Here is a 9959-nt window from a genome sequence, read left to right on the forward strand (position 1 = left end):
TACCATCTGACTGCTTCTGAGATATCTACAGTTGTATAAGATGCAATTTTTTTCTCCAGGTAAATGCGGTAGAAACAGAGACTATTCATTTTGGCTCCAGGAGCTGTTCAATTACATTATCTTTTCACTCTGTGATGCTTGGTGGCTGTTCTTTCAAACACAGCCCTATTGTTAACAACTTAGCAATCCTTTGAGACACATGGGTTGATGATGATGTTCATTCTACTATAATACCAAGGGGTTTTTTTTTCCATTTAAACAATATAGCCAATCTTACAACCAGACATGGATACTTCTATTGCCATGACCTTCATTACTTTCATGGTAAATTACAGTAATACCTTCCTGGCTCACTTTCAAAAAAATTCATTGTCAGAGAGAAGATCATACAAAATTCAGAAGCTTAGATTTTCACTTGTATTAGTGTTCACCTCAATATTATTCCTATTTGGAAGGGTTACACTAGCTGCTTATTCTGCTAAATTAAACATTATTTTCTCAATTTTAAATTAGTACATGATATTGTTGCTCCATAACCTGCTGAGAAAAGCATTTAATATTTATTGATGTAATCCTGTAATCTGCTGATAACAAAGCCCATCCTGATTTTTCTCCATCTACACAGAACAAAGATATATAGTAATATTTGAAGACTTACATGTTAACAGCAAAGAGTATAAGGCTGAAAGTACAACCTTAACTTCGCATTTCTTGTCTTCTGTTTCATTATGAATTCACAGATGCATCTACACTTGTCACTGTGGTGATGTTGTTATTGCACCGTGATTTAGTACTTCCAAAAGTACTAAATCACTGCACAGCAACAGCCCGTGCTGTGCTGTGCTATGCTGTACACGTGGCACACAGTTATTTTTAGCAGCTACTTCGCCGTAGTGGTGCGTTATACCAGGGGAGCGCATTACTATGGCAAAGTAGCTGTTGGTCATGTGTAGATGCTCCGGATGCTATGTCGCCCTAACGAGCTGCTACAGCGACATAGTGTCATGTATAGACATGTCTTGTGTAACTTTACTGTTAACTATCATTCATAAGAGAATTAAAAATATTTTCTAGTCAATTTAAATCTGAAATAATATCTTCTTTTTTTTCAGTCAGGGCCTTGGCATACGTCACAGAGCACTGAGGTGCTCTGCTCCCAAAGAGGGGAAAACTGCTAGGGAGGAAGCCCTAGCAGGAAATAAGGAGCCCAGTTGTGGGTTGCCGGGGCAACCAGGGAAGGTCAGCTGACCAGAAGGGGCAGGGCCTGGCTCCCTTATAAACCCTAGAGGCTGGGGCCAGAGGCAGTTCCCTGCCAGCTGCCAAAGAGGAAGGAGCTCTCTGCCCTGGGAGAGAGTGGAAACCTAATACAGGAGCTGCATCCAACATTGCGGAGAGTTAAAGGGTCACTGGTAGGACCGAATGTTGTTAGGGCCGGGTGGCTTCTATTTATGTTATAGCCGAAGGGCTTGCATTTATGTTGTTGTTTGTGACCAGCGGTTTGGGAGAGGCTATTAGGGGATGGAGGAGGCCTCATAGGGGACTCACAGAGGAGTGCGAGGACCCCAGTGCCAGTGAGGGCACGGCGTTCGGGGTGCATAGACCCCAGCCCTAGAGAAGGGCAGTTGAGAATCCCCAGAGAGAGGGCAGTACTAAGAAGCCCCAGTGAGGGCATGGTGAGCCCCAGAGAGGGGCAGCCTTATTGAGAAGCTCAGTGCGGGCACGTTGAGCCCAGAGAGGGTGGCTTGACAGAGAAGGCCCCGAGAGGGGGCAGCAGTATTGAGGAGCGCCCTGAGAGGGGGCAAAAGCCCCAGAGAAGGGAGCAGTTACTGAGAGGCCCCAGTGTGCACGTGGTGAGCCCCGGAAAGGGGGCAGCACTACTGGGGAGCCCCAGAGAGGGGGAAGTTGCAGAAGGGGGGCAAAAGCCCCAGAGAAGGGGGCAGTTACTGAGAAGCCCCAGTGCGGGCGTGGTGAGCCCCAGAGAGGGGGCGGCACTACCGGGGAGCCCCAGAGAGGGGGCAGTTGCCGAGAAGCCCCAGAGGAGAGGGCATTATTGGAGAGCCCCAGAGAAGGGGCAGCGTGACTGAGGAGGCTCAGAGAGGACAAAAAGGGACCAGATCATAATTAGAATGAGACATAACGTCTATTCCATTGGCGAGGTGTGAACTGTGGTCTAGGGGAGGAAACAGAGCTGCAGATAGTGCCCCCTGGCAGTGGGGCGGTACAAGGGCAGCCTCCTGCTAAGTAACACCAATTAATCAATTAACAACAAGGTGTGGCAGGCGAGTAGGCGGGCGGTTGCCCCAGGAACAGGTGTGCGGGCAACGTTTAGGTAGGCCCAGGTTGTGTACCTGTCACAGCATATTATCTCTTTTTATTGTAAAGATAGTTGACTGTTTTATTGTAAAAGGTTTTAGGAAGTCATCATTTTTCCCCCTAAGATGCATTATACCCAACCTGCCCTCAACTATGCAGCTCAAAAGTATAAAACCTGTGCAGAGTATAAAAGAATGAGGATGAGATTAGGTCAATCATTTAATTCACACATTTTCTTGCTGATGTCCAAAAAGTCAAGTAAAAAAGATGAAATATTGGCTTCCATTTAGACTCACCATGGAATTATGAAGCCAGGATAAAGATTTCCTGTTTTTTAAAGCTTTCTATGATAACATCAGTAGGTCTTTACTAACCTGATTAATGATCCTCTGATGCATGACTACCTAAATAAACCAAGATCATTGGACTATAAAGACCCTGAAATAGTGAATCTTCTCCTGAAAGGGTGAACTAGCATGGGTGAATATTAATCCTGAAGGTTCATTAGATTACTTGGAAATCCACCAGGAGCCTTGAACAGAAAGCAATGCTACGTGATTTCTTGGCATATGAGGGAATTCAATTTTTTTTGCACTAATCTGCTGTTTACACTTTAATATTGCAGAGATTTAATAGATTCATAGACTCATAGATATAGAGACATTAGGGCTGGAAGGAAACTCGCAAAAACATTGAGTCCAGCCCCCTGCCCCAGGGTCAGGAAGTCAGAAGGGGTCATAGGATCTCACCAAGATAAACATCCAAACTTCTGTTGAAGGCGTTCAAAGTAGGTGCTTGAACCACCTCTGGTTACAGGCTATTCCAGACCTTGGGGGCTTGGACAGTAAAGAAGTTCTTCCTTATGTCCAGCCTGAAATGGTCATGGAGGAGTTTATGACCATTCGACATTGTCATCCCTTGGGGCTCTCTGCCAAACAAATGTTCCCCCAGATCCTGGTGAGCACCCCTTATAAACTTGTAGGCAGTCAATAGATCACCCCTGAGCCTGTGCTTTTCCAGGCTGAAGAGTCCCATAGCTCTCAGCGTCTCATCATAAGGTCTGTTTTCCTGACCTCTGATCATGTGCATGGCTCTTCTCTGGACTCTCTCAAGCTTCCCCACATCCTTTTTAACCCCCAGAATTGGATAAAGTACTCCAGCTGCAGCCTCACCAAGGCCATGTACAGAGGGAGGATGACATCCTGGGATTTGATACAGAAGCATGTATGAATGACAGCCAGCGTTTTGCTCACTTTACTAGCAGCAGCATCACATTGAAGGCTCATGTTCATCTTGTGGTCAATCATGACCCCCAAGTCCCTTTTGTCCATAGTGCTAGCCAGCATAGCACTGCCGAGCCTATAAGCATGCTGTGGGTTTTTCTTCCCAAGGTGGAGTACCTTGCATTTTTCAGTGTTAAACACCATCAGGTTCTCGTCCACCCATTTCCTGAGCCTATCAAGGTCTGCCTGGATCACCCTCCTGTCCTCAGGTGTGGATGCTTTACCCCAAAGTTTGGTGTTGTCGGCAAACTTGGCTAGTCTGCTTCTGATTCCAATGTCCACATCATTAATGAAGATGTTGAATAATATAGGTCCAAGGACAGAGCCTTGAGGGACCCCACTGGTCACAGTGCCCCACGACGATTGACTTTCATCAACCACCATGTTCTGGGTCTGACCATGGAGCCAATTCCCCAGCCAGTGGACCGTGGTGGACCCGAGGCTGCAGTTAGCCAGTTTTGTCAGGAGGTGATTATGGGATACCAGATCGAAGGTTTTTTTAAAGTCAATATATACAACATCAATCTCCTCTCCCTTGTCCAAGTGATAGGTCACCTGGTTGTAAAAGGATATAAGATAGGTCAAGCAAGACCTACCCACAACAAAACCATGCTGGCTAACCCTCAGCCAGTCTGTTAAGAATGGCCTTTTGGTAGTCTTTTCTAAGACCTTCCACAGGATAGAGGTGAAGCTGATGGGCCTGTAGTTTGCCAGATCCACTTTCCTCCCTTTCTTGAAGATAGGCACCACATTGGCCTTCTTCCTATCTTCAGGCATGTCACCAGAGTGCCAGGAGTTCTCAAAGATCTGTGCCAGGGGCTGAGCTATGATGCTAGCCAGCTCTTTGAGTATCCTGGGGTGTAGACTGTCAGGGCCGGCTGACTTGAAGGTGTCTAGCCTCTCAAGGTGTTTCTTCATGAGGTCAGCACTGATAGAGGGTAATGAATCTCCCTCACCCAGGCCTCCCTGTCCCGTAATGGGGAGGGGTGTCCCATGGGACTGGTGAAAGACCAATGCAAAGTACCCATTTAGCAAGTTGGCTTTTTTCTGGACATCGGTTGTCAGCTTTCCCATCTGGTTTAGCCCGGCCAGTGTTGCCCTTGCTTTTCCTCCAGCTCCCCACATATCTAAAAAAAAGGACTTTTTATTGTCCTTGATACTTGTAGCCAGTTGGAGTTCCGTCACAGCCTTGCCTTTCCTGGTTTGCTCCCTGCAGATCCGGACCAGCGCAGAATATTCCTTCTTGGAGGTGGATCCTGTCCTCCATCCTCTGTAGGTCTTTCTTTTTAGACGCAGGAGGTCCACTAGTTCCCTGCTGAGTCAAGGGGGCTGCTGTGCCATTTTGGTGCCTTTGACAAGATTCAAAATAAAGGTCATCATAGATGCCATTCAGACATGTTTATCGTCCTCTGATTTTTTTTACAATATTACTATATAATGAAAATTTCTATGGGCAATCTAACTTTGAAAGTGCTGGAGGAAATCCCTGTGCTACATCAGCAATGAAGCCTTCCCAAGGATACTTCATTTTATTTACTATACTTACATCTTAATAAATGAACTATTGGTATTTCTTGTGTACATGCACATTTTCCTGATGTAAGAATTTGGGCCTGCATTTGTGGGCCTGACATCTTTGGAAACAATAAGATATTTTAAGTTGCCCAGATCCCAGGACAGCAAGGACAGTGGGTAAAAGTACAGCACTATGAACTGTAGCCATAGGAAACAGGAAATCCCCGATACTGACAGGCTGCCTGGCCTGGCACAGCTCTTCTCCTCTCATCATCCAGCTGGTGACACTACAGTGTGGGTTCAGGTGCTCAGCAGTAGTCTTGCCACCCACAAGAATGATATTTTATTGTACATACCTTTCTTTATATGTGCCATCATTTTTCTTCCCCTCTAACCAGCCTAGGACTACACCAACCCTAAAGCAATGCATTGAGAGATCATTCTCTGTTGGTTCCTCTCTTTGCAACATTGAAGCCTCCCCTCAACTCTACCGTTCTGGGCTAAGTGTTGATGTAGCTCAAGTTCCATTCTCTCCTTAAACACACACTGGATCAGTCTCTCTCTGTCCCTGTTCCCTTCCCAGAAACTACCCAGAACCAGTGTCTATGTAGGAACTGTCCTAACATCCAAGCCCAATGCCCATGTAGAAGGCATTCTGAGGGGAGTGAAACTCACTGACCCCCCCCCTTCCATTTCAGAGCAGACCTGCCATTCATGGGTCTCTCTGCATGTACCACTCTCTTCTCCATACACATGAACAGAATGAAAGAATACAGTGTCTGCCCTACCTTTGACATCCTACTGCAATCACTGCACAAATCCTGCACATGGCAGGCCATTCAGCTACACAGGACTTAAGTTTGTTAAACATACTGTTCTGCTCATTTCCAAATTCTTAGAGTAATGAACACCCTATACCTAAATGCTTCTTAAATTGACTTGACTTTCAGGTTACGTAATGGAACAGGAAAAATCCACATCTCTGTGGCTTGTTTATATGCTACAATATTTTTTTGAGCACACAAGCTATGCACAGGAAGTAACACCTGAAAAACTAAACAGTATGTAGAAGGGTGGCAGTACATCCCTGATGACTAAAGGAACTATTTGGAGGGAATCCAATACCTGGAAGGCCACAGACAAGCCCAACAAATATCACTACAAGAGAAAAGCCATGCCATGAGATAGGCTAGGTAAAGGCATATCCTTGGCATACCATGAGACCAGGGAACATCTCACAGAACCATTAACACATGACATACACACCTGGCCTGAAGAGTGGGAAAGTACCCACAAATGTATAGATCTTGGCTAAATTTCTTTTTAAAGCATAGCAGAGAGCAATGAATGAAGGAAGTGTGACATAATGGAGGAAAAACAATGGATTAAGGGTTGAAGGTGAGTTATATAACAGAAAAGTGGAGTCACAGAATCATAGAATCAAAGGACTGGAAGGGACCTGTAAGATCATTAACTCTAGTCCCCTGCCATTGACAGGAGATTACTGGGCTCAAACGAGCTCAACAAGGTACTTGCCCAGCCTTGTCTTGAACACCTCCAAGAATGGTGAATGCACCACCTCTATTGGGAGCGTGTTCCAGATTCTAGATACCCATACAGAAAAGAAATTTTTCCTAATGTCCAACCTAAATTTTTCCTCAATTAGCATGTGCCCGTTGGTCCTTGTCCTCCCTGGGGGTGCCTTTCTGAAGAGTTGCTCCCCTAGATGTTGATGTTCACCCTTGACACTTGTAAACAGCTATCAGTCTTCTCTTATCACCTCTCAGTCTTCTCTTGCTCAGACTGAACAAACCCAGTTCCTGGAGTCTCTCCTCATAGGGCCTATCCTCCAGGCCCCTAATCATCTGGGTGGCCATTCTCTGTACCCTTTTGAACTTATCCACATCCTTCCTGAAGTGTGGTGCCCAGAACTGGACACAGTAGTCCAGCTGTGGCCTCACTAATGCCGAACAGAGGGGGAGAAGCACCTCTCTTGCTCTGTTCCCAACACATCATCTAATACACACCAGAGTTCTATTTGCCTTGCTGGTGGCTTTATTGTAATGTTGGCTCATTCATCTTCTGGTTGATTGTCACCCCCAAGTCCCTTTCAGATGCAGTGCCAGCCAGTGTTTCTTTCTACCCAGGAGAAGGACCCGGCACCAGTTTCTCAAGGTCATCTTGGATCCTTACCCTGTCCTCAGATGTGTATGCATTTCCCCACAGCTTTGGTGTCATCCACAAACTTAATCATTGCGCTTTCCACCCCCTCGTACAAGTAATACATAAACATGCTAAAGAGCACGGGCCCAAGCACTGATCCCTGGAGATCATCACTGGAGATGGCCCTCCAGAAGGAAGCCATTCCGTTGATTACAACTCTCTGGGATTGACCTCCGAATCAATTGTGAACCCACTTCACTGTAGACTGGTATACACCAGTACCTTCCAGCTTAATTGAACGCATCTCATGGGAAACAGTATCAAAGGCCTTGCTGAAGTCTAGGTAAATTATGTCAACCTCATGTCCCTTGTCCAGCTGGTTAATTACCTGGTCCTAAAAGGACACCAGGTTTGTTAAGTATGACCTACCATTGACAAAGCCATGCTGGCTGCTTCTTAATACCCACCAGTTATGACCTTGTGGTTGATGGTCACCTTGACAGTTTTTTTTCAAAGATTTTTCCCAGGATTGAGGTTAGACTGACCAGTCTGTAGTTTGCAGGGCTGTCTGTCTTCCCTTTCTTAAAAACGGGTACCATATTAGCACTCTTCCAGTCGTTTGGGACCACTCCCAAGTTCCACAACTCTTCGTACAGCTTTGCCAGAGGCCCTGCTATGAGCTCAGCCAGTTCTTTCAGAACTCTCAAATGCAGGTCACCTGGCCTAGCAGACCTGAACACATCCAGATGTTCTAAAAGTACCCTCACCTGTTCAGGACTGACTTCATGGCGATTGTTGTCTTCCCCATATTCCCTGGACCTCTGGACAGGTGAACAGTTCACATCTCATTACATCACACTGATGTGAATTAAGTATTTAGGAGCTCTGCCTTTTCACAAGGATCAACTGTGGGCTGCCCCTCCCAATTCAGTAGGGGTCCCACAGTGTTCCCTATGTACCTATAGAAGGACTTATTTTTGTCCTTTATTTCAGTTGCGAGTTTGATCTCTGTGCTTGCCTTGGCTTTTTGCATCTCATACCTGCAGACCCTGGCCATATGATTGTGCTTCTCATATGGAGCACCTTAAGGAAGCTCCACCAAACCTGAACTCCCAAATCATCCAGTTGCTGGTTCCGGAGGGCCTTTCATACTAGACTCCTGAGTTTACCAAAGTTTGCCCTTCTGAAGTCTAGGACTTCTGTTCTACTGGCTGAATTCCCAGCCTTTTGGTGTCAGAGTTTGATATTTTCTCTTGTTTTTTGCTGTCTCTTCCCCTCATCCTTTCCCTGTCCCTTTTTTCTTTCCATACTTCACCCGAAGCTCCATCAACATTTAATGAATGGAATCTCCACGCCTTAATTTCTTTGGCACTAGTCAGTCACAGGTGTACTTCATCAATTAAACCATCTTAAATGAAGCACTCCAGGATCCTTGCACTGTTTGGATCCCTGTTTGTCAAAACTTTCCTGTTTTGGAGAGGAGAAAGGGAGAAATAATTGTATTCCACCCTCTTCATTAAGAGCACAAAGTATTGAAAGCTCCTGGTTTTCCTTCCATTATGCTTCTTTATATTATCTGTCCCATTGTGCTTATGTCCCTGAATTGTCACATTGGGAGCATGTTATAAATACATATAGTTACTGTATTCTTGGCTTATGAGGAGGGTGACCAGCTTTAAAGTCAATATGTTTTTATTTTATATACAGTACTTCTGTTGACATGTTGTTGAAATTCAGCTGAGATTGGAGCTTCAGGGGGTGGGAACACAGTACATATACCACTGTTATCACATGGTTTTATGGAATATTTTATAATCTTGGGCTACCAGGATAAGCTCTCTCAAGTCTGTAATGCCAGCAGTATAAAGGGATGTCATTCTCTGGTTCCCAACACCCTTATTAGTCTCTAATTATGCTATTTTTTACTTTTATATTATTGCTTGTTTACCACAGTTTTATTGTAATGGCCAATTCTTCATAACTAGCTATTGTAATGTTAAAATGAGTGTTGCAAGTGTTATTTATGATTTGATAAACCTGGTGCAACCCTGAATGAAGACATTATATGGCAAGAATACTACTTCAAAATCCCATTTTAAATAAGTCACTAAGACAGCTGTGCCTTTATAAAACACATTAGAGCAGCACTCAGAGCCCATATGGCTGAGGGATATATACAAATTATACATTTTTTGTCATTTGATCAAATAAGAGGGATATTTTGAGCCTAGAAATGAGTCAAATGCAAGTTGTAATTCAACAGAGGCCATGGTGGTAATGCATCTTGACAGCTGATCAAAGACCCCTGACCATTTGACCCACAAGATAAGGGAGATAGGTATCTACTATGGTTAATACAGACCAGGAGAAGATGTTTGAAGATAGAAAGACATTGTAGATTGAATAGCTATATGCTGTTTTCATCACATCTACACAGGGCATGTCTACACATGCATTTACTGCACAATAACTTACTGAGCAGTAAGAGGTTTTTAGGCTGGTGTCTACACATGTAGCCGTTAATGTCTTAAAGCACAACCCTGGTCCCAACTCTAACCCCCTCCCTGTGGTGTTCCTGCCTCCCATCTGAGAGCGAACCAGAGCCCACTAAGCAGGGCAGCACGTTGTTGCTGGGTACCATGACATATGTTTCTACAGATACTGGAGCCGCAGTTCCAGCAGTAG

At 44.9% G+C, this 9959-nt stretch overlaps 1 protein-coding gene across 6 annotated transcripts in view; it reads right to left on the minus strand.

The window, feature by feature from the left end:
- Nucleotides 1-9959, minus strand: part of TOX2 (TOX high mobility group box family member 2) — a 381887-nt gene that overhangs the window by 210109 nt on the left and 161819 nt on the right. Inside the window, exon 1 of one of the 6 annotated variants that reach the window (XM_025202444.1) lies at nucleotides 659-674. The exons of the other annotated variants lie outside the window; for them this stretch is intronic. The gene's annotated coding sequence lies outside the window, so the exon portion shown is untranslated. Of the gene's footprint in view, nucleotides 1-658; nucleotides 675-9959 lie in introns of those variants that run through there. 6 annotated transcript variants of the gene reach the window in all.

The sequence above is a fragment of the Alligator sinensis genome, unplaced genomic scaffold, assembly GCF_000455745.1.
Source record: "Alligator sinensis unplaced genomic scaffold, ASM45574v1 scaffold368_1, whole genome shotgun sequence".
In the NCBI taxonomy this organism is placed as follows: domain Eukaryota; kingdom Metazoa; phylum Chordata; order Crocodylia; family Alligatoridae; genus Alligator; species Alligator sinensis.